Source organism: Oncorhynchus keta, chromosome 10 (genome assembly GCF_023373465.1).
Source record: "Oncorhynchus keta strain PuntledgeMale-10-30-2019 chromosome 10, Oket_V2, whole genome shotgun sequence".
NCBI lineage: Eukaryota > Metazoa > Chordata > Actinopteri > Salmoniformes > Salmonidae > Oncorhynchus > Oncorhynchus keta.
This window is the reverse complement of record NC_068430.1, coordinates 4349632-4376473: the sequence shown is the minus strand read 5'-3', so window position 1 is coordinate 4376473 and position 26842 is coordinate 4349632.

Sequence of the window (26842 nt, the reverse complement as noted above, 5' to 3'; positions counted from 1 at the left end):
TATATCATCATATGTTACAAGTACTATGTACTGTATAATCCTTATATCATCATATGTTACAAGTACTATTTTATCTTGTACTCTGAAAGTATTCAGACCCCTTCCCTTTTTCACATACAGCCTTACTCAAAAATAAATCAAATCTTGTTTTTTCCATCAAATCTACCCACAATACCCCATAATAACAAAGTGAAAACAGGTTTTTACAATTTGTATGTCTTTCAGTACAGTTTGGAGATGACTGAAGTTAGCATCCCATGAGTCAAAGGTCAAATTCTTATTTTTTTTAATATCATGACAATACCCACAATACACTGTCAAATGCTCATTTGCGATCAAAAACAGTTAATTTTTCAGGTCTTTTACTCCCCTTGGGGCTTTGCCACCTAGAATTGACCTGAGCTCATACGACTCGTTTTTGAGTTTTAAAAAAAAGCACAATGTATGGATTATTTTGACTATAACAAATACTCAGATAAAACATATTGTGCTATTTACCACAGACTACTTTGTGTCAAAGTTTAACAAGGAATCTCTCCTCCTCACCAGTGTCATGATCAAAGATATGATCAAGATCCTCACATACAGTATATCGTGTGGTCATTGTGCTGCCACAGAATGAATTGTGAGCAAGGCCTCAAAAAAGCTTTACATACCAGAGCTGTGAGAAGAGTTCTATATATTATTGAAACAATGTTGCGGTTGTTTATGAGAATGCCAACAGGTGGGGTTCCTGTGGGGGAAAGATTCTATTGGGGAAAGGTTCCCGTGGGGGAAAGATTCTATTGGCGAAAGGTTCCTGTGGGGGAAAGATTCTATTGGGGAAAGGTTCCCGTGGGGGTTTCCATGGAAGCCAAGAAGGGGAGTGGTCAAACACATGCATGTGGGGGCCTGGGAGAGGAAGTGAGACCATCTGATGAATGGGCATGTGCCTGAACTCAACTTTATACACTAATATACACTATTTTTTACATTTTTTTATTTAACTCGGCAAGTCAGTGCCTGAACTCAACTTTATACACTAATATACACTATGTTTTACATTTTTTTATTTAACTCGGCAAGTCAGTGCCTGAACTCAACTTTATACACTAATATACACTATTTTTTACATTTTTTTATTTAACACGGCAAGTCAGTTAAGAACAAATTCTTATTTTCAATGATGGCCTAGGAACAGTGGGTTAGCTGGTCTAGGAACAGTGGGTTAACTGCCTGTTCAGGGGCAGAACGACAGATTTGTACCTTGTCAGCTCGGGGATTTGAACTTGCAACCTTCCGGGTACTAGTCCAACGCTCTAACTAGGCTACCCTGCCGCCCCTAGTCTAGTTATACACTAGTCTCACCTATTCATTTCTAATGACTAGTCATTTTTGACCAGGAACACCACAGGTGTACAAAAGTTAAATAAAACACCCAAAATGTAATGAAAATCTTCTAAATATATTTTGTGTGTTTCCGATGCCCAGTGTGGACAAAGTCATGGAACCTTAAGACAATCAGATTAAAGTAACTATATTTTTCAGAGAGAAAACTTGTAAATCAGTCCAATTGGACCGGAACACAGCAGGAGGGTTAAATAATTAACTTTGCTTACCTTAATACATTGAATGGCTTAAGGCTACTTGCAAGCTGGTTCAATCACAGTCATTTTGTATTGTCATGCTGGGATGGCAATTCGTTTTGAATCGTAATGGCAGTTAAATTTGAATTGCACCGTGATGTCACAGATGACAGATACTGCAGCGATGTTTGTCAGACCATGGAGTCATCCCAAAAATCGGTCTTCTCACAAAATCGTCTGTACCGCGTCCGAGCGGTTTGGCCTAAAACGTTTTTTTTTTTTTTATTATAACCCATCTATGGAAAGATGACTCTCACTAACACGCGCATGTTGTGCTCACAGGCCTTGCAAGACTCGTCTTAAGGTCCCATGGTACCAGTTGAACAAAATGTTTGTAAATATAGACTGTTTACTGTCAAAAACAAAGGGTTAAACACTGTAAAGAAAAATATATATATATATATTTATGTGTTTCCAAACACTTCAGAACAAACATATTTTAGATTTTTTTTTTTGGGGGGGCTGTTACGTTTCCCTGCAAGAAAACCAAATAATGTTGCTCAAGTAAAAGGGGGAACTAACAAAGAGTCACTGACAATATCCAAAACTAAACAGGTGTGGTTTAGGGAGGGGTTCTGGAAGACACTCATGGGGGGGTCCACTTACAATTGACTAGTAACAACAACTGGGACCTAAAATACACCCACCATGAGCTCCCACAACAGGAAGAAAACAAAATACATTTAAAAAACACACCAAACGTACAGACAGGAAGCAAATCAAAAAAGTGCAGCAAAATAAAATCTGACGAAGGAATATGTTTTTCTAGAACTCATATACTGTAAGTAAGGAGCTCCAACTAACCCTCTATATCTCTCAAGACAATGGAGCACAGGGCCAGCCACTCTTAAAAAGCACCTGGGCCAACACAGGTGAAACACCTTCTCACTAACAAGATGGCAACCAGCACAGATGTAACACATCCTGACCAACGAGGTGACAGCAATCGGTGCTATGTGCTAACAAGCTATATGTGCTAAAGTCCAACCTCACGACATAATTGGAAAAACCAAAGCCTGTAACAGGGTCTATCTGTTCTTCCATTTAGTGACTCTGTTATTCAATGTGTTTGCATGGGCAAAGGCTGTTTCATCAAATCATTTTATATATACTACATTTCAAAAGTTTGCCGTCATTTAGAAATGTCCTTGTGTTTGAAAGAAAAAGCACATTTCTTGTCCGTTAAAATAAATTCAAATTGATCAGAAATACAGTGTAGACATTGTTAATGTTGTATATGACTATTGTAGCTGTAAATGGCTGATCTTTTATGGAATATCTACATAGGCGTACAGAGGCCAATTATCAGCAACCATCACCCCTGTGTTCCAATGGCACATTATGTTAGCTAATCCAAGTTTATAATTTTAAAAGGCCAATTGATGATTAGAAAACCCTTTTGCAATTATTTTAGCACAGCTGAAAACTGTTGTCCTGATTAAAGAAGCAATGAAACATGCTTTCTTTAGACTAGTTGAGTATCTGAAGCATCATCATTTGTGGGTTTGATTAAAGGCTCAAAATGGCCAGAAACAAATACTTTCTTCTGAAACTCAGTCTATTCAGTCTATTCTACAACACTGTTTAAAACGGGGATATTCATGAGTCAAAATTGAAGAAATGCTGTCCTTCTGTTTCAGTATTCCAAAAGCATTTGGGAGACTCCTCAAACATATGTGAGACTGGGACAGAGGTTCACCTTCCAGCAGGACAACGACCCTACATATACTGCTAAAGCAACACTTGTGTGGTATAAGTGTAAACATTTAAACGTCTCGGAATGGCCTTGTCAAAGCCCAGACCTCCATCAAATTGAGAATCTGTAGTATGACTTAAATATTGCTGTACACCAGCAGAACCCATCCAACTTGAAGGAGCTGGAGCAGTTTTGCCTTGAAGAATGTGCAACAATCCCAGTGGCTAGATGCGCCACGCTTATAGAGACTTGCAGCTGTAATTGCTGCAAGAGGTTGCTCTAACAAAGTACTGAGTTTGGGGGGGGTGAATAGTTATGCACGCTCCAGATGTCCGTTTTGTGTCTTATTTCTTGTTTGTATCACAATAACAAAATATTTCTTCAAAGTGGTAGGCATGTTGTGTAAATCAAATGATACAACCCCCCCAACAAAATAGGAAAAATGCCAGGGGTTGAACACTTTCCCAAGCCACTGAATATGATCATGTTTTAAATTACAAACTGGTTGGTTTGAACCCTGAATGCTGATTGGCTGACAGCCAATGGTATATCAGACCATGGTATATCAGACCGTATACCACAGGTATGCATAAAAACATTTATTTATACTGCTCTAATTACGTTGGTAACCAGTTTATAATAAGGCACCTCATGTGTTTGTGGTATATGACCAATATAGCAGGGCTAAGGCCTGTGTCCAGGCACTCCAGGGAGTTTTTTCTAGCCACCGTGCTTCTACACCTGCATTGCTTGCTGTTTGGGGTTTTAGGTTGGGTTTCTGTACAGCACTTTGAGATATCAGCTGATGTACGAAGGGCTTTATAAATAACATTTGATTGATGAATTGATTGACTCTGCATTGCGTCGTGCCTAAGAACAGCTCTTAGCCGTGGTGTATTGACCACATACCACACACCCCTCAGGCCTTATTGCATAAATATATGTCACGTTTGTGGATATACAGTGGGGCAAAAAAGTATTTAGTCAGCCACTAATTGTGCAAGTTCTCCCGCTTAAAAAGATGAGAGAGGCCTATAATTTTCATCATAGGTAACACTTCAACTATGACAGACAAAATGAGAAAAAAATCCAGAAAATCACATTGTTGGATTTTTAATAAATGTATTTGCAAATTATGGTGGAAAATAAGTACAGTGCCTTGCGAAAGTATTCGGCCCTCTTGAACTTTGCGACCTTTTGTCACATTTCAGGCTTCAAACATAAAGATATAAAACTGTATTTTTTTGTGAAGAATCAACAACAAGTGGGACACAATCATGAAGTGGAAAGACATTTATTGGATATTTCAAACTTTTTTAACAAATCAAAAACTGAAAAATTGGGCGTGCAAAATTATTCAGCCCCTTTACTTTCAGTGCAGCAAACTCTCTCCAGAAGTTCAGTGAGGATCTCTGAATGATCCAATGTTGACCTAAATGACTAATGATGATAAATACAATCCACCTGTGTGTAATCAAGTCTCCGTATAAATGCACCTGCACTGTGATAGTCTCAGAGGTCCGTTAAAAGCGCAGAGAGCATCATGAAGAACAAGGAACACACCAGGCAGGTCTGGTCAGATGAAACCAAAATGTAACTTTTTGGCAACAATGCAAAACGTTATGTTTGGCGTAAAAGCAACACAGCTCATCACCCTGAACACACCATCCCCACTGTCAAACATGGTGGTGGCAGCATCATGGTTTGGGCCTGCTTTTCTTCACCAGGGACAGGGAAGATGGTTAAAATTGAAATTTGAAGCCTGAAATGTGGCAAAAGGTCGCAAAGTTCAAGGGCACTGTATTTAAGGATACAGGATATATAAGGCCATAAATTACTTATGGGAAAGGAGAGAGAATCTACTTCCAGTTTAGTTCTCACTACTTTATAGGTATTCAATCAGATTGTTGTGGTAGAGTGGCTCAGCCGGGTTTAACACAAATTCACCTGTGTGGAAGTCATCTGGGGTTTCAGCCATGCATTCAGAGATGCCCCATATTTACAGGTGTTTAATGTAACCTACTTTCCAACGTTTCGGGAAGACCAACCCCATATAATGCTGTTTTAGTATGTTGTAGGGGATTTTAGAGAGACCTGTTTTAATCAAATCAAATCAAATCAAATTTATTTATATAGCCCTTCGTACATCAGCTGATATCTCAAAGTGCTGTACAGAAACCCAGCCTAAAACCCCAAACAGCAAGCAATGCAGGTGTAAAATCAATTATGAAGTGTTTGTAGTCACACTATAACTCCATAACTCTTACTCACTTCGTTGTTCAATGCACTTTCAATTACCCAACATATGTTTTATGGATGTATCTAAAATATAGTACTGAAATGAACATCTGCCTCTTACTGACTTCCTGCGATGCTGCTCTACATGAGCATCTGCCTCTTACTGACTTCCTGCGATGCTGCTTTACATGAGCATCTGCCTCTTACTGACTTCCTGCGATGCTGCTCTACATGAGCATCTGCCTCTTACTGACTTCCTGCGATGCTGCTCTACATGAGCATCTGCCTCTTACTGACTTCCTGTGATGCTGCTCTACATGAGCATCTGCCTCTTACTGACTTCCTGCGATGCTGCTCTACATGAGCATCTGCCTCTTACTGACTTCCTGTGATGCTGCTCTACATGAGCATCTGCCTCTTACTGACTTCCTGTGATGCTGCTCTACATGAGCATCTGCCTCTTACTGACTTCCTACGATGCTGCTCTACATGAGCATCTGCCTCTTACTGACTTCCTGCGATGCTGCTCTACATGAGCATCTGCCTCTTACTGACTTCCTGTGATGCTGCTCTACATGAGCATCTGCCTCTTACTGACTTCCTGTGATGCTGCTCTACATGAGCATCTGCCTCTTACTGACTTCCTGTGATGCTGCTCTACATGAGCATCTGCCTCTTGCTGACTATCCGTGATGCTGCTCTACATGAGCATCTGCCTCTTACTGACTTCCTGTGATGCTGCTCTACATGAGCATCTGCCTCTTACTGATTTCCTGTGATGCTGCTCTACATGAGCATCTGCCTCTTGCTGACTATCCGTGATGCTGCTCTACATGAGCATCTGCCTCTTACTGACTTCCTGTGATGCTGCTCTACATGAGCATCTGCCTCTTACTGACTTCCTGTGATGCTGCTCTACATGAGCATCTGCCTCTTGCTGACTATCCGTGATGCTGCTCTACATGAGCATCTGCCTCTTACTGACTTCCTGTGATGCTGCTCTACATGAGCATCTGCCTCTTACTGACTTCCTGTGATGCTGCTCTACATGAGCATCTGCCTCTTACTGACTTCCTGTGATGCTGCTCTACATGAGCATCTGCCTCTTACTGACTTCCTGTGATGCTGCTCTACATGAGCATCTGCCTCTTACTGACTTCCTGTGATGCTGCTCTACATGAGTATCTGCCTCTTGCTGACTATCCGTGATGCTGCTCTACATGAGCATCTGCCTCTTACTGACTTCCTGTGATGCTGCTCTACATGAGCATCTGCCTCTTACTGATTTCTTGTGATGCTGCTTTACATGAGCATCTGCCTCTTACTGACTTCTTGTGATGCTGCTCTACATGAGCATCTGCCTCTTACTGACTTCCTGTGATGCTGCTCTACTTGAGCATCTGCCACTGAATGACTTCCTGCGAAGCTCTACTTGAGCATCTGCCTCTTACTGACTCCCTGCGATGCTGCTCTACATGAGCATCTGCCTCTTACTGACTTCCTGTGATGCTGCTCTACTTGAGCATCTGCCTCTTACTGACTTCCTGCGATGCTGCTCTACTTGAGCATCTGCCTCTTACTGACTTCCTGTGATGCTGCTCTACTTGAGCATCTGCCTCTTACTGACTTCCTGCGATGCTGCTCTACTTGAGCATCTGCCTCTTAATGACTTCCTGCGATGCTCTACTTGAGCATCTGCCTCTGAATGACTTCCTGCGATGCTGCTCTACATGAGCATCTGCCTCTTACTGACTTCCTGTGATGCTGCTCTACTTGAGCATCTGCCACTGAATGACTTCCTGCGATGCTCTACTTGAGCATCTGCCTCTTACTGACTCCCTGCGATGCTGCTCTACATGAGCATCTGCCTCTTACTGACTTCCTGTGATGCTGCTCTACTTGAGCATCTGCCTCTGAATGACTTCCTGCAAAGCTCTACTTGACCATCTGCCTCTTACTGACTTCCTGCGATGCTGCTCTTACTTGAGCATCTGCCTCTTACTGACTTCCTGCGATGCTGCTCTTACTTGAGCATCTGCCTCTGAATGACTTCCTGTGATGCTGCTCTACTTTAGAAGGGTGTGTAAAGACTAGAGAGTAGGCAGAAAGAAACAGATGTTTCTGATGACCCCCTATAGGATGACAACAAAGCCAGCATCTGAAAAAATCACCACATAAAACTCACGCAATGGCTTTAAATCTAGCCTGGGGTATTGTCTATTGGGCTAAAGGGAGCTCTCAACATTATACTGTCTTCTTGACACTCTCGTTGAATTAATTGTCGTCAACGGATCTAAACCAGAACCACTGTTTTCAGAGGAGAAGAAGTCAGACTCTCGCAGTGCATGTGATGTTACCAATAATTGAATGGTACTGTATGTAGCTCAAGTGCTTTAACCGGGGAGGACATTGAATGACCTCTCTCTAGTTCGCTGAATGACCTCTCTCTAGTTCGCTGAATGACCTCTCTCTAGTTCGCTGAATGACCTCTCTCTAGTTCGCTGAATGACCTCTCTCTAGTTCGCTGAATGACCTCTCTCAGAGAGGTTACATGGTGGCTTAAAATGACCCCCTATTCCCTATATAGTGCACTGCCTTTGACCAAAGTTGTATGGACCCTAATCGATAGTTAAGCACTATACAGAGAACAGAATGCAATTGAGGATGCAGGCAGATAGATATCAGATAGATATCAGATAGATATCATATAGATATCATATAGACATCAGATAGATATCAGACAGACATCAGACAGATATCAGATAGATATCAGACAGATATCAGATAGATATCAGACAGATATCAGATAGATATCAGACAGATATCAGATATCAGATAGATATCAGATACAGATATCAGATAGATATCATATAGACATAGATAGATATCAGACAGATATCAGATAGATAGATATCAGACAGATATCAGACAGATATCAGATAGATATCAGACAGATATCAAGATATCAGCGGCTTGAAAGTGGCGTGTCTGTTTGTGGTGACAGATATGATCCTTGACAGGGATCAACCTATTGGACGGAATGGATCTCATGATCACCCACACCTACGCACACAGTGGACACACACATCACACAACCACACACACACACACACACATGATCACACACACACACACACACACACACACACATCACACAACACACACACACACCGTGGTTCTCAATCACTCTAACAGTAACTAGTGGTAGAGATGTCACCAACCTTATTGAACACAGTGCTGATTCCTCTAACAGTAATGGGGTGGTTCTCAGATGATCACTCAACCTTATTGAACACAGTGCTGATTCTCTGATCAGTCAACCTAGTTGAGATGTAACCAGGCCTTATTGAACACAGTGCTGATTCCTCAACCAGTAACTAGTGGTAGAGATGTCACCAGACCTTATTGAACACAGTGCTGATTCCTCTAACAGTAACTAGTGGTAGAGATGTAACCAGACCTTATTGAACACAGTGCTGATTCCTCTAACAGTAACTAGTGGTAGAGATGATAACCAGGCCTTATTGAACACAGTGCTGATCCCTCTGAACAGTAACTAGTGGTAGAGATGGATCTCAGGCCTTATTGAACACAGTGCTGATTCCTCTAACAGTAACTAGTGGTAGAGATGTGGATCTCAAGGCCTTATTGAACACAGTGCTGATTCCTCTAACAGTAACAAGTGGTAGAGATGTAACCAGGCCTTATTGAACACAGTGCTGATTCTCTGATCACTCAACTAGTGGTAGAGCTGATCACCAGGCCTTATTGAACACAGTGCTGATTCCTCTAACAGTAACTAGTGGTTAGAGATGTAACCAGACCTATTGAACACAGTGATCTGATTCCTCTAACAGTAATGTAGTGGTAGAGATGTAACCAGGCCTTATTGAACACAGTGGTGGTTCCTCTAACAGTAACTAGTGGTAGAGATGTAACCAGACCTTATTGAACACAGTGCTGATTCCTCTAACAGCAACTAGTGGTAGAGATGTAACCAGACCTTATTGAACACAGTGCTGATTCCTCTAACAGTAACAAGTGGTAGAGACACAACACAGACCTTATTGAACACAGTGCTGATTCCTCTAACAGTATCTAGTGGTAGAGCTGTATCGAAGCCTTATTGAACACAGTGCTGATTCCTCTAACAGTAACTAGTGGTAGAGCTGTAACCAGGCCTTATTGAACACAGTGCTGATTCCTCTAACAGTAACTAGTGGTAGAGCTGTAACCAGACCTTATTGAACACAGTGCTGATTCCTCTAACAGTAACTAGTGGTAGAGATGTAACCAGACCTTATTGAACACAGTGCTGATTCCTCTAACAGTAACTAGTGGTAGAGCTGTAACCAGACCTTATTGAACACAGTGCTGATTCCTCTAACAGTAACTAGTGGTAGAGATGTAACCAGACCTTATTGAACACAGTGCTGATTCCTCTAACAGTAACTAGTGGTAGAGATGTAACCAGACCTTATTGAACACAGTGCTGATTCCTCTAACAGTAACTAGTGGTAGAGCTGTGAGCGTTACAGGACACTGCATTAGCCCAAGTCATTATAGAGTGGCACCATTTATAAACATGAGGATATTGTTTGTGGAAATGGACCCCCCCCCCCTGTCGGTTTTGATATCTGTTCATTGTGATCAATGCACAACAGACAACAAACAGTTTAACGCAATTTTCTAAATATTCATTTTTGTTTTCTTCATGAGTGCATACAACGTTGTGTAAAACTCTCATTATGTCTGAAAATGCTGAATTACCCACAATCCTCTAAAAACAGAGCCATGTGGCACTAATAAGTATTCATAACATGCATAAAAGTAATAATGCTTCATCAGCACAACAGATAAATCAACTGTTTTTTTTACTCAATATCAATGCGTCTGTCTACTACTTTATAATTTTAAGTAAAGACCTCAAATGTAATATAATAGAGCAAGAACAACTTATTTAGTAAATGTTAGATTGACTTTAAAAAAAATATATAAAATAATCACAACTTGTAAAAACTCAATATCTTTCGAATGAGCAGAACAACAACTGAATAAAGTAATATGTTCTCAATAACCTAGTCTTTGTTAGCAGTACTCAAAAACATTAAGTGACAAGAAATCCAAGTGATGTCTAAGTTACTACCAATTTCTCCGATGTATCTACTGACCATTGCAGATGTTTGAGACATTACTCAATTAGTTACGCAGTTACTTTTCCCCCAGTGATCGTTGCTATAAAAGATAATGTGTTGTCTGTCAACTTATCTGGTAAAAGAAGGGTTTAATCAATAGATATAAGTAGTATTAGCAGTCTTAGTTTTGGTAGTAGTTTGGCACTACCTTTACCATTTTTCAAGTGAATATTATCGGCAGAGTTCATCATCTTGGCCATGTGAATGATCTTTGACTCTACGGATGGAAGTCCTGCTGTTAAGAAGGGATTGACTGGGCAGAGCTAGACCAAAAGGATTTACTGTAAATTACCTGTTGTTAAGAAGAGATTGACTGGGGAGAGCTAGACCAATAGGATTTATTGTAAATTACCTGTTGTTAAGAAGAGATTGACTGGGGAGAGCTAGACCAATAGGATTTATTGTAAATTACCTGTTGTTAAGCTCTCTGACAGGGATAGCGGTTTGTCAGGCAGGACCACCGGCTTGTATGTCATCAGAATCATGAACATAATCTGTCTGTCTGTCTGTCTGTCTGTCTGTCTGTCTGTCTGTCTGTCTGTCTGTCTGTCTGTCTGTCTGTCTGTCTGTCTGTCTGTCTGTCTGTGCCCTGTGGCATCCATACAGCCCATGCAGCCAGCCCATCTCTCCTAACTTTGCAATTACAAATAGCAGAGGGCTGCAGGTAATCAGCATTGATCCATCTAGTCACCAAGTCAGCCTCAATAACATGGATCCATCTTAGTCACCAAGTCAGCCTCAACAACATGGATCCATCTAGTCACCAAGTCAGCCTCAACAACATGGATCCATCTAGTCACCAAGTCAGCCTCAATAACATGGATCCATCTAGTCACCAAGTCAGCCTCAATAACAATCCATCTAGTCACCAAGATCCATCTAGTCACCAAGTCAGCCTCAATAACAAGTCAGGATCCATCTAGTCACCAAGTCAGCCTCAATAACATGGATCCATCTAGTCACCAAGTCACCAAGTCAGCCTCAATAACATGGATCCATCTTAGTCACCAAGTCAGCCTCAACAACATGGATCCATCTTAGTCACCAAGTCAGCCTCAATAACATGGATCCATCTAGTCACCAAGTCAGCCTCAACAACATGGATCCATCTAGTCACCAAGTCAGCCTCAACAACATGGATCCATCTAGTCACCAAGTCAGCCTCAATAACATGGATCCATCTAGTCACCAAGTCAGCCTCAACAACATGGATCCATCTTAGTCACCAAGTCAGCCTCAACAACATGGATCCATCTAGTCACCAAGTCAGCCTCAACAACATGGATCCATCTAGTCACCAAGTCAGCCTCAATAACATGGATCCATCTAGTCACCAAGTCAGCCTCAACAACATGGATCCATCTTAGTCACCAAGTCAGCCTCAACAACATGGATCCATCTAGTCACCAAGTCAGCCTCAACAACATGGATCCATCTAGTCACCAAGTCAGCCTCAATAACATGGATCCATCTTAGTCACCAAGTCAGCCTCAACAACATTGATCCATCTAGTCACCAAGTCAGCCTCAACAACATTGATCCATCTAGTCACCAAGTCAGCCTCAATAACAGTGATCCATCTAGTCACCAAGTCAGCCTCAACAACATGGATCCATCTAGTCACCAAGTCAGATCCATCTCAACAACATGGATCCATCTAGTCACCAAGTCAGCCTCAACAACATGGATCCATCTTAGTCACCAAGTCAGCCTCAATAACAGTGATCCATCTAGTCACCAAGTCAGCCTCAATAACATGGATCCATCTTAGTCACCAAGTCAGCCTCAACAACATTGATCCATCTAGTCACCAAGTCAGCCTCAACAACAGTGATCCATCTAGTCACCAAGTCAGCCTCAACAACATGGATCCATCTTAGTCACCAAGTCAGCCTCAACAACATTGATCCATCTAGTCACCAAGTCAGCCTCAACAACATGGATCCATCTAGTCACCAAGTCAGCCTCAACAACATGGATCCATCTAGTCACCAAGTCAGCCTCAACAACATGGATCCATCTAGTCACCAAGTCAGCCTCAACAACATTGATCCATCCATCTAGTCACCAAGTCAGCCTCAACAACATGGATCCATCTAGTCACCAAGTCAGCCTCAACAACATTGATCCATCTAGTCACCAAGTCAGCCTCAACAACATGGATCCATCTAGTCACCAAGTCAGCCTCAATAACATGGATCCATCTAGTCACCAAGTCAGCCTCAACAACATGGATCCATCTAGTCACCAAGTCAGATCCATCAACAACATGGATCCATCTAGTCACCAAGTCAGCCTCAACAACATGGATCCATCTAGTCACCAAGTCAGCCTCAACAACATGGATCCATCTAGTCCCCAAGTCAGCCTCAACAACATGGATCCATCTAGTCACCAAGTCAGCCTCAACAACATGGATCCATCTAGTCCCCAAGTCAGCCTCAACAACAGTGATCCATCTAGTCACCAAGTCAGCCTCAACAACATGGATCCATCTTAGTCACCAAGTCAGCCTCAACAACATGGATCCATCTAGTCACCAAGTCAGCCTCAACAACAGTGATCCATCTAGTCACCAAGTCAGCCTCAACAACATGGATCCATCTAGTCACCAAGTCAGCCTCAACAACATGGATCCATCTAGTCACCAAGTCAGCCTCAACAACATGGATCCATCTAGTCACCAAGTCAGCCTCAACAACATGGATCCATCTAGTCACCAAGTCAGCCTCAACAACATGGATCCATCTAGTCACCAAGTCAGCCTCAACAACATGGATCCATCTTAGTCACCAAGTCAGCCTCAATAACATGGATCCATCTAGTCACCAAGTCAGCCTCAACAACATGGATCCATCTAGTCACCAAGTCAGCCTCAACAACATGGATCCATCTAGTCACCAAGTCAGCCTCAACAACATGGATCCATCTAGTCACCAAGTCAGCCTCAATAACATGGATCCATCTAGTCACCAAGTCAGCCTCAACAACATGGATCCATCTAGTCACCAAGTCAGCCTCAATAACATGGATCCATCTAGTCACCAAGTCAGCCTCAACAACATGGATCCATCTAGTCACCAAGTCAGCCTCAATAACATGGATCCATCTTGTCACCAAGTCAGCCTCAACAACATGGATCCATCTAGTCACCAAGTCAGCCTCAATAACATGGATCCATCTAGTCACCAAGTCAGCCTCAACAACATGGATCCATCTAGTCACCAAGTCAGCCTCAACAACAGTGATCCATCTTAGTCACCAAGTCAGCCTCAACAACATGGATCCATCTAGTCACCAAGTCAGCCTCAACAACATGGATCCATCTAGTCACCAAGTCAGCCTCAATAACATGGATCCATCTAGTCACCAAGTCAGCCTCAATAACATGGATCCATCTAGTCACCAAGTCAGCCTCAATAACATGGATCCATCTAGTCCCCAAGTCAGTCAGCCTCAACAACATGGATCCATCTTAGTCACCAAGTCAGCCTCAACAACATGGATCCATCTAGTCACCAAGTCAGCCTCAACAACATGGATCCATCTAGTCACCAAGTCAGCCTCAACAACATGGATCCATCTTAGTCACCAAGTCAGCCTCAACAACATGGATCCATCTAGTCACCAAGTCAGCCTCAATAACATGGATCCATCTAGTCACCAAGTCAGCCTCAACAACATGGATCCATCTTAGTCACCAAGTCAGCCTCAACAACATGGATCCACTGGGGAGGGAGGCTGGTTCCAGGGTGAAATGCTGAAGGAGAGGGATAAAATAATTATTCTTACCTTAGTCAGCAGTCCCTGTCTGTCTCTTTACTCCCCTAGCTGTTCTCCGTTGCCACAATAATCCATCTGTGGTTTAACAAGATTAAAAATCCCTTTAAAATCTTGCTCCTTTCACAATGTGTCTATTATCGACGGGGACAGACAGGCTGAGACGTAATGGAAGTGTATTGTCATAATAATAACATAAAACCTTTTTTTTTTATCATATCAGTCTGTACTGTAGAGAGACGAGTCTCCAGGGGACATGGTGGTATTCAGTAGGACCCGCTAGGGGAACTACTGCAGACATGGGATCATCGAAGCACGAAAACCTTGCTATTTATACATCTCCCCATGAGATGATTAGACCCATGCCTTATTTCATAGTACATAATATAGGCGAGTGGTAAAGCAAGAATACATTATTTACACCGGGGCTCACAGTTCTCCAACGGTAGGCCATTTGTCACAGGAAGCACTTTGGCTTGTCAGGTTTGAATGTTGAGAAACTTTGAGTCGTACTTTACCTACCGTCTTATTTACCAGGAGAAGACCTTTCAGTTCTGGGTGCCTGCCTGTTTATTGGTCTCTCTATAATATAAAAGTGTGTTACCGTCTCTATAATATAACAGGCTGTGTGTTAGTCTCTCTATAATATAACAGACTGTGTGTTACCGTCTCTATAATATAACAGGCTGTGTGTTAGTCTCCATAATATAACATAATGTGTGTTACCGTCTCTATAATATAACAGTGTGTTACCGTCTCTATAATATAACAGGCTGTGTGTTAGTCTCTCTATAATATAACAGACTGTGTGTTACCGTCTCTATAATATAACAGGCTGTGTGTTAGTCTCCATAATATAACATAATGTGTGTTAGTCTCTCTATAATATAACAGACTGTGTGTTACCGTCTCTATAATATAACAGACTGTGTGTTAGTCTCTATAATATAACAGACTGTGTGTTAGTCTCTCTATAATATAACAGACTGTGTGTTACCGTCTCTATAATATAACAGGCTGTGTGTTAGTCTCCATAATATAACATAATGTGTGTTAGTCTCTCTATAATATAACAGACTGTGTGTTACCGTCTCTATAATATAACAGACTGTGTGTTAGTCTCTATAATATAACAGACTGTGTGTTAGTCTCTATAATATAACAGACTGTGTGTTAGTGTTGGGCATTAATGACAGTATATTGGGTGTTATATAAAGTCCACACAGTAGCTTTAATAGCTGATATGATAGCATGTGTCTTATTTCAGGTTTTTATAAGGGTACTTATAAATCAGACACCACTACCTTGAAATGAAATTGCAATTTGTGTTTGTATTTATTATGGATCCCCATTTAGCAATGACCTAGACACATTTGATGGAGATTATATTGGCCGTCTGCATTCATCCTTAAATTATTACTTAAGGTTATAATGGAAAGCTTTCTGCAAATAATACAGATTATAAAGGAAATTCAAAGTAACAATTATGCTTTGGTCTAAACTACTGTTATGATTAAATTCTGCTCGATTGTCATAATAACATTAAAAACATCCAAGCGGTCCTGCCATTCGGATTGACTCCCAGAATGATGTTTATCACCAAATCAAAGTTTACTGGTCGCGTACATGGATTTGCAGATGTTATGGCAGGTGCAGCGAAATGATTGGTGTTATCGAGCTCCAACAATGCAGTAATATCTAACAATACATAACAATACACAATACAGGAAGGTGAAAATAAAATAAAAAAAGGAAATCAAATCACAACGAGAATATGTTGCCATTTTTGGCAACATATTTCTGAAGACTTTTAATTATATTTTGTCACGTTTTTTTTTTTACATTTATTTTGAATTCATTAGCAACCGAAGATGCTAACCAAAGTGGACGTTCGTTATTTTCACGTTTTGACCCAGTCGGGTTAATTCTATTCATTTGACGTTGCTATGCTAAGTAAATCATTGGCATGTACAGTAAGTAGCTAGTTAGCAGAGATCCAATGATGATGCGAGACAAGAATAACTATTTAATAAATATCATAGGCTTCACTGTGCTGGTTAATGAATTAATGGAATTTACGGTGTCCACTGTGAATTATTAGTTTCACATTCATTCTTGATTGGACAACAGGAGACAGCAGAGACAGCAGAGACAGCACGCCCCCTTATCAACTTAGACAGGGGTCGCAGTGGAGAGGGTCAAAAGCTTCAGGTTTCTCTGCGTGCACATCACTGAGGACCTGAAACTGTCCATCCACACAGACAGCGTGGTGAAAAAGGCACAATTGAAAAATGGTACATTATTGCTTAGGTTATAGAGGTTTATACAACCAACCAACTGTTGCAAACCAAATAGTAGCATTGGCAATTAACGTGTATTTGCTTTATTCCCAAGGGAGATTACATTTCTGAATTTCCTGCCCCGGCTGTGGGACAGTGTAATTATGAGATTGTGCCTTTTTCACCGCGCTGTCTGTGTGGATGGACCATTTCAGGTCCTCAGTGATGTGCACGCAGAGAAACTTGAAGCTTTTGACCCTCTCCACTGCGATCCCTGTCCAAGTGGATAAGGGGGCGTGCTGTCTCTGCTGTCTCCTGTTGTCCACGATCAGATCCTTCATTTTGTTGACATTGAGTGAGAGGTTATTTTCCTGTCTTGTCGTTGTTAGTAATCAGGCCTACCACTGTTGTGTCATCATCAAACTTGAGTGGGAGATGTGTGTGGGTGAACAGGGAATACAGAAGGGGGCTTCGCACGCACCCCTGTGGGGCCCCCATGTTGAGGATCAGTGTGGCGGAGGTGTTGTTGCCTACCTTCACCACTTGATGTGAAAGTGGGGTGACCCGTCAAGAAGTCGCGGACCCAGTTTCACTGGGCAGGGTTTAGATTCATGTGTCTTGAGCTTATTGATGCGTTTTGAGAGCACTATGGTGCTGAAGGCTGTAGTCGATCAATTGCATCGTCTGTGGATCTGTTGGGGCGGTATGCATGTTATTTTGGGTCTAGGGTGTCGGGTAAGGCGGAGGTGATATGATCCATAACTAGCCTCTCAAAGCACTTCATGATGACAGAAGTGAGTGCTACGGAGCGATAATAATTTAATTCAGTTACCTTCCCTTTCTTGGGTACAAGAACATTGGACATCTTGAAGCAAGTGGAGACAACAGACTGGGATAGGGAGAGATTGAATATGTACTTAAACACTCCAGCCAGCTGGTCTGCACATGCTCTGAGGACGTGGCTTGGGATGCCGTCTGGGCCTGCAGACTTGTGAAAAGTTTTCCTCAGATTGGTTTCCAGTTTTCCCAAAGTCCAGTTTAGTTCCTTGAGAGCTGTCACTGTGTAAGGCTGGCGGGGGGGTATACACGGAAGGGACGATGACCGAAAGAAATGCGGTTGACAATTGATGGTGATGTTTTCCAGATCGGGAGATCTGTGTGTGTGTGTGTGTGTGTGTGTGTGTGTGTGTGTGTGTGTGTGTGTGTGTGTGTGCGTGCGTGCGTGCGTGCGTGCGTGTGTGCGTGCGTGCGTGCGTGTGTGTGCATGCGTGCGTTTCATCAGAAGGCAGGGGGGGCCAGCAGTGATCACAACAGTGATTCAAATTAGTGATGAATCCAAACCCCCTTAACTTATTATTGTATTAGATAAGCAGCCCGGGCTTGTAAGATCAAGTTGAGATAATGACAGTATTTCTTTCCCTCAAAGTCTCTTGATGTTACATCAACACCATAGCGGTGAAAATGAATGTGCCTTAGGCAATGTTTTCAAACCTGTCTTGGTTTATTCATCTGTACTATGTGTTATCCCATCACATATTCCAGCCAGGTCATACCGGATCGACTTCAGTATTCAACGTTTGTTCACGTATACAGGACTTTGGGAGATACCTTCAATTACCGTCCACTAAGGGCTATATGAGTTCCTATTACCCTCTTGTAGACTGTCGGCTTGATAGAGAGTTGTGAATGGGGGTAGAGGAAAGGTCTTGAACAGCTCCGGCTTTAAGAATCACAGGTGCATTCCCAGTGCTAGGCTACCGTTTTAATTTGATCTGTTCAACTCTATCCCAAACCTTAACCTTTACCTTAACCTTTACCTTTACCTTAACCTTTACTTTAACCTTTACTTTAAAAACCAGTTGGATTTAGGGGGCGCTATTTACATTTTTGGATGAAAAACGTTCCCGTTTTAAACAAGATATTTTGTCATGAAAAGATGCTCGACTATGCATATAATTGACAGCTTTGGAAAGAAGACACTCTGACGTTTCCAAAACTGCAAAGATATTGTCTGTGAGTGCCACAGAACTGATGTTACAGGCGAAACCCAGATAAAAATCCAACCAGGAAGTGCTGCATTGTTTGAAACCGCCTCATGCCAATGACTCCTTATATGGCTGTGAATGAGCTACGAATGAGCTTACGTTTTCCACGTTTTCCCCAAGGTGTCTACAGCATTGTGACTTCCTTTTAGGCATTTCCCTTGACGAATGGCTGTAAGGGACCATATATGGCATGTGGACACATGGTGTCTCCCGCAGAAAACCTTAGTAAAATACTGAGATAGCCATTATTCCAATCGCTTCTTATGAGAAACCAACTGCCTCGACGGATATATTATGGAATATATTTGTTAAAAACACCTTGAGGATGGATCCTAAACAACGTCTGCCGTGTTTCTGTCGATATTATGTAGCTGATTTTGAAAAAAGTTTGCCGTTATAGTTGTAGCATTTTTCGGTCGATTTCTCAGCCAAGCATGGTGAGGAAACGGGAGCTTTTTCGCCTACAAAAATAATATTTTTGGAAAAAAGGAACATTTGCTATCTAACTGGGATTCTCCTGAGTGAAAGCATCTGAAGTTCTTCAAAGGTAAATTATTTAATTTGGTTGCTTTTCTTATTTTCGTGAAAATGTTGCCTGCTGCCAGCAGAGCCTAGCATAGCATTATGCCATGATAAACTTACACAAATGCTTGTCTAGCGTTGGTTGTAACGCATATTTTGAAAATCTGAGATGACAGTGTTGTTAACAAAAGGCTAAGCTTGTGTTTGAATATATTTATTTAATTTCATTTGTGATTTTCATGAATAGGAAAAGTTTCTAGGGGTATTTATGTCCGCTGCGTTATGCTAATGCATTTGAGGCTATGATGACGCTCCCGGATACGGGTTTGCTCGTCGCAACTGGTTAACCTTTACTTTAACCTTTACCTTGACCTTGACCCTTACCTTGACCTTTATCTTAACCCTTACCTTAACCCTTACCTTAACCTTTACCTTAACCTTTACCTAAACCTTAACCCTTACCTTAACCTTAACCTTAACATTAACCTTTACCTTAACCCTTACCTTAACCCTTACCTTAACCTTTACCTTAACCTTAACCCTTACCTTAACCCTTACCTTAACCCTTACCTTAACCTTAACCTTTACCGTAACCCTTACCTTAACCCTTACAGTACCTTGACCCTTACCTTAACCTTTACCTTAACCATTTACCTTAACCCTTACTTTAACCTTTACCTTAACCCTTACATTAACCCTTAAAGTACCTTGACCCTTACCTTAACCCTTACCTTAACCTTTACCTTAACCTTAACCCTTACCTTAACCCTTACCTTAACCCTTACCTTAACCTTAACCTTTACCTCAATCCTTACCTTAACCCTTACAGTACCTTGACCCTTACCTTAACCTTTACCTTAACCCTTTACCTTAACCCTTACTTTAACCTTTACCTTAACCCTTACATTAACCCTTAAAGTACCTTGACCCTTACCTTAACCTTTACCTTAACCGTTACCTTAACCCTTAACCTTAACCTTAACCCTTACCTTAACCCTTACCTTAACCCTTACAGTACCTTGACCCTTACCTTAACCTTAACCCTTACAGTACCTTGACCTTGACCCTTACCTTAACCGTAAACCTTAACCCTTACCTTAACCTTTACCTTAACCCTTACCTTGACCTTTACCTTAACCCTAACCTTAACCTTTACCTTAACCCTTACCTTAACCCTTACCTTAACCTTTACCTTAACCCTTACCTTAACCTTGACCCTTACCTTAACCCTTACCTTAACCATTACCTTAACCCTAACCTTAACCTGTACCTTAACCCTTACCTTAACCCTTAACCTTAACCCTTACCTTAACCCTTACCTTAACCTTTACCTTAACCCTAACCTTAACCGTTACCTTAACCCTTACCTTGACCCTAACCTTAACCTTTACCTTAACCCTTACCTTAACCCTTACCTTAACCTTTACCTTAACCCTTACCTTAACCGTAACTCTTACATTAACCCTTACCTTAACCTTAACCCTTACCTTAACGGTTACCTTAACCCTTACCTTAACCCTTAACCTTAACCCTTACCTTAACCCTTAACCTTAACCCTTACCTTAACCCTTACCTTAACCTTAACCTTAACCCTTACCTTAACCCTTACCTTAACCTTAAACCTAACATTAACTCTTACCTTAACCTTTACCTTAACCCTTACCTTAACCTTAACCCTTACCTTAACCCTTACCGTAACCCTTAACCTTAACCCTTACCTTAACCCTTACCTTAACCCTTAACCTTAACCCTTACCTTAACCCTTAACCTTAACCCTTACCTTAACCCTTGCCTTAACCATTCTGAATTAACGCCTAAAATGAATCATAATTTGTTTCTGTTTTAACTCTGTCCAAAACCTTAACCAATACCTCATCCAGTTGGAATGAATATCTATGTTTAACAGTCTACTTTTGATGTTTATCCTGCCCCCGGACAAACGTTGAACGCTGAAGTGAGCCTGTGAGATCTTGTTGCAAATTCAGAGCATCAAAGGCATTTTCATTAAGAAATACATTTGCCATTAAAGCAAATACCTCACAGTAAACACTCTTATCCAGGACGACCTACAGGAGTCATTAGGGTTAAGTGCCTTGTTCAAGGACACAGCTTTGGGGATTTTGAACCAGTAACCCTTTCACTTACTGGCCCAATAGTCTTAACTGCTAGGTTACCTGCCACCTTCAAACTACACTGTTAGAACCATTTTGGAACCCTTTTTTTCTATGTGAAGGGAAAGGGTTCTAAACAAGAACAATTTTGATCTGAAGAATTAGTTTTGGAAGAAATGGTTCTTTGATGATTGTTTTGGAAGGCAAGAATGGTTCTACATAGAAGCCATGTATCGTATTTCTCAGCACGCTCTATTGAAGAATGATTTTTCAGAATTCTTCATTTTAAAATCTGTATTTTTTTTGCATGTACATTGATTGTTTGAATAATTTTGTGCTACACAACGATAAATAATGTACATTATTTCTAAACGAATACGTTAGTAGTTGGACTTATTGCTTCCGTTCCCGGGATGGATGTCTAGTTTATGTGATTGAGGTAGAGTCTCAGAATTCATTCTTCCCCACCATGGCAGTCATTCTGAATGCAGGTTGCGGGTGATAAAATATATATATATATATATTTTTTTAAATTACACTAATATCCTAACTCTCTAGATTCCGATAGGAATTACACGTCATAATGTGACTTGCAGGCCTGATGTGGCCTGTAAACCAGGAGTTTCCTAACACCCCTGTGTCAGGATATAACTAGGTCCTCAAAGATAGGCCTTATGATATATGGTATGTCATTATTGTTATAATTTTAAAGGCTAAAAAGGCTGGTGGAACCGTTCATGGTTCTCGGGTTCCTCTACGGGTTTTACTAAGCATTTGTTTTTCTTCTAACAATGTACCTGAACCTCTCCACCTGTTTTGGAGAAAAACAGATCACTTCATGAAAGAATGTGAGATCAATAAGATGAGATCCCTTTGTGTGTGTGTGTGTGTGTGTGTGTGTGTGTGTGTGCGTGTGTGTGTGTGTGTGTGTGCGCGTGTGTGTGTGTGTGTGTGTGTGTGTGTGTGTGTGTGTGTGTGTGTGTGTGTGTGTGTGTGTGTGTGTGTGTGTGTGCGTGCGTCTTCATGTTCCTTGGGTCTGTACCTTGCCAATGTCAACCTTTCCCTCTCCCTGGTCGTGGTCAGTAGACAGCCCCAGGTAGCTGGGTCAGACACCTGTGTTGTGAGATTACAAACTAATACGGCCTAAAGCACTGACTCTGGAGATAGATAGGAGTCCTTTGTAAAAAAAAATAAAAAAATTACAAGACAAAGTATCAATGACATGACTTTGCACGTTTTCTCCCCACAAAGAGATACTTTAGTGACCTGTCCTGATTCCCAGAGACCTATGGGGGGGGGGGCAGGGAAAGAGGTGGGGAGGTGGAGATAGAGAGGCACCTACTGTGACAGTAATGGGGTTTTCCCCTAACTTTCCTAAAGCCCCTAGGCCCTAAGGGACTGTTATTAAGGTAGGGTGGGGCTTGTGGCCGCCTGGCTTTAGACACCTCATCTGAAATTCTTCGACAGGGAGGTACACTCCCTTGGGGACTTTATTGGCTGTGGAATTACATCAAAGTTCACAGTCTGCATGGTGCCTCCTGCGCTACACATCACCTCTGCCTGCCTCAGTCTCTATCTAGTGCTACAAGTCTTGTTCCTGGTAAGTCTCTACTGTGCTGAGGAACTGAAAGGTATTTCACACCAGCAGATTATTCCTGGAAAATCTCCACTGTGCTGTTTCAAACTAGCAGATTGGGTTACTGAAGCGGCATATGATTAAACCTGAAGGTGAGACGGATTAAATGAAGGTGAGACTGATTTAACATGAAGGTGAGACTGATTAAACATGAAGGTGAGACTGATTAAACATGAAGGTGAGACTGATTTAACATGAAGGTGAGACTGATTAAACATGAAGGTGAGACTGATTAAACATGAAGGTGAGACTGATTTAACATGAAGGTGAGACTGATTAAACATGAAGGTGAGACTGATTTAACATGAAGGTGAGACTGATTTAACATGAAGGTGAGACTGATTAAACATGAAGGTGAGACTGATTAAATGAAGGTGAGACTGATTAAATGAAGGTGAGACTGATTAAATGAAGGTGAGACTGATTAAATGAAGGTGAGACTGATTTAACATGAAGGTGAGACTGATTAAACATGAAGGTGAGACTGATTAAATGAAGGTGAGACTGATTAAATGAAGGTGAGACTGATTAAACATGAAGGTGAGACTGATTTAACATGAAGGTGAGACTGATTTAACATGAAGGTGAGACTGATTAAATGAAGGTGAGACTGATTAAATGAAGGTGAGACTGATTTAACATGAAGGTGAGACTGATTTAACATGAAGGTGAGACTGATTTAACATGAAGGTGAGACTGATTAAACATGAAGGTGAGACTGATTTAACATGAAGGTGAGACTGATTTAACATGAAGGTGAGACTGATTTAACATGAAGGTGAGACTGATTAAACATGAAGGTGAGACTGATTTAACATGAAGGTGAGACTGATTTAACATGAAGGTGAGACTGATTTAACATGAAGGTGAGACTGATTAAACATGAAGGTGAGACTGATTAAATGAAGGTGAGACTGATTAAATGAAGGTGAGACTGATTAAATGAAGGTGAGACTGATTAAATGAAGGTGAGACTGATTAAACATGAAGGTGAGACTGATTTAACATGAAGGTGAGACTGATTTAACATGAAGGTGAGACTGATTAAACATGAAGGTGAGACTGATTAAACATGAAGGTGAGACTGATTTAACATGAAGGTGAGACTGATTAAACATGAAGGTGAGACTGATTAAATGAAGGTGAGACTGATTAAATGAAGGTGAGACTGATTAAATGAAGGTGAGACTGATTTAACATGAAGGTGAGACTGATTAAATGAAGGTGAGACTGATTAAATGAAGGTGAGACTGATTAAATGAAGGTGAGACTGATTAAATGAAGGTGAGACTGATTTAACATGAAGGTGAGACTGATTAAACATGAAGGTGAGACTGATTAAATGAAGGTGAGACTGATTAAATGAAGGTGAGACTGATTAAACATGAAGGTGAGACTGATTTAACATGAAGGTGAGACTGATTTAACATGAAGGTGAGACTGATTAAATGAAGGTGAGACTGATTAAACATGAAGGTGAGACTGATTTAACATGAAGGTGAGACTGATTTAACATGAAGGTGAGACTGATTAAACATGAAGGTGAGACTGATTAAACATGAAGGTGAGACTGATTAAACATGAAGGTGAGACTGATTTAACATGAAGGTGAGACTGATTAAACATGAAGGTGAGACTGATTTAACATGAAGATGAGACTGATTTAACATGAAGGTGAGACTGATTTAACATGAAGGTGAGACTGATTTAACATGAAGGTGAGACTGATTAAACATGAAGGTGAGACTGATTTAACATGAAGGTGAGACTGATTAAACATGAAGATGAGACTGATTAAACATGAAGGTGAGACTGATTAAATGAAGGTGAGACTGATTAAATGAAGGTGAGACTGATTTAACATGAAGGTGAGACTGATTAAACATGAAGATGAGACTGATTAAATGAAGGTGAGACTGATTAAATGAAGGTGAGACTGATTTAACATGAAGGTGAGACTGATTAAACATGAAGGTGAGACTGATTTAACATGAAGGTGAGACTGATTAAACATGAAGATGAGACTGATTAAATGAAGGTGAGACTGATTAAATGAAGGTGAGACTGATTTAACATGAAGGTGAGACTGATTAAACATGAAGATGAGACTGATTAAATGAAGGTGAGACTGATTAAATGAAGGTGAGACTGATTTAACATGAAGGTGAGACTGATTAAACATGAAGGTGAGACTGATTAAACATGAAGGTGAGACTGATTTAACATGAAGGTGAGACTGATTAAACATGAAGGTGAGACTGATTTAACATGAAGGTGAGACTGATTAAACATGAAGGTGAGACTGATTAAACATGAAGGTGAGACTGATTTAACATGAAGGTGAGACTGATTAAACATGAAGGTGAGACTGATTAAATGAAGGTGAGACTGATTAAATGAAGGTGAGACTGATTTAACATGAAGGTGAGACTGATTAAATGAAGGTGAGACTGATTAAATGAAGGTGAGACTGATTTAACATGAAGGTGAGACTGATTAAATGAAGGTGAGACTGATTAAATGAAGGTGAGACTGATTTAACATGAAGGTGAGACTGATTAAACATGAAGGTGAGACTGATTAAATGAAGGTGAGACTGATTAAATGAAGGTGAGACTGATTAAACATGAAGGTGAGACTGATTTAACATGAAGGTGAGACTGATTTAACATGAAGGTGAGACTGATTAAATGAAGGTGAGACTGATTAAATGAAGGTGAGACTGATTTAACATGAAGGTGAGACTGATTAAACATGAAGGTGAGACTGATTTAACATGAAGGTGAGACTGATTTAACATGAAGGTGAGACTGATTAAATGAAGGTGAGACTGATTAAACATGAAGGTGAGACTGATTTAACATGAAGGTGAGACTGATTTAACATGAAGGTGAGACTGATTTAACATGAAGGTGAGACTGATTAAACATGAAGGTGAGACTGATTTAACATGAAGGTGAGACTGATTAAACATGAAGGTGAGACTGATTAAATGAAGGTGAGACTGATTAAATGAAGGTGAGACTGATTAAATGAAGGTGAGACTGATTAAATGAAGGTGAGACTGATTAAACATGAAGGTGAGACTGATTTAACATGAAGGTGAGACTGATTTAACATGAAGGTGAGACTGATTAAACATGAAGGTGAGACTGATTAAACATGAAGATGAGACTGATTAAACATGAAGGTGAGACTGATTAAACATGAAGGTGAGACTGATTTAACATGAAGATGAGACTGATTTAACATGAAGGTGAGACTGATTTAACATGAAGGTGAGACTGATTTAACATGAAGGTGAGACTGATTAAACATGAAGGTGAGACTGATTTAACATGAAGGTGAGACTGATTAAACATGAAGAAACTGATTAAACATGAAGGTGAGACTGATTAAATGAAGGTGAGACTGATTAAATGAAGGTGAGACTGATTTAACATGAAGGTGAGACTGATTAAACATGAAGATGAGACTGATTAAATGAAGGTGAGACTGATTAAATGAAGGTGAGACTGATTTAACATGAAGGTGAGACTGATTAAACATGAAGGTGAGACTGATTTAACATGAAGGTGAGACTGATTAAACATGAAGATGAGACTGATTAAATGAAGGTGAGACTGATTAAATGAAGGTGAGACTGATTTAACATGAAGGTGAGACTGATTAAACATGAAGATGAGACTGATTAAATGAAGGTGAGACTGATTAA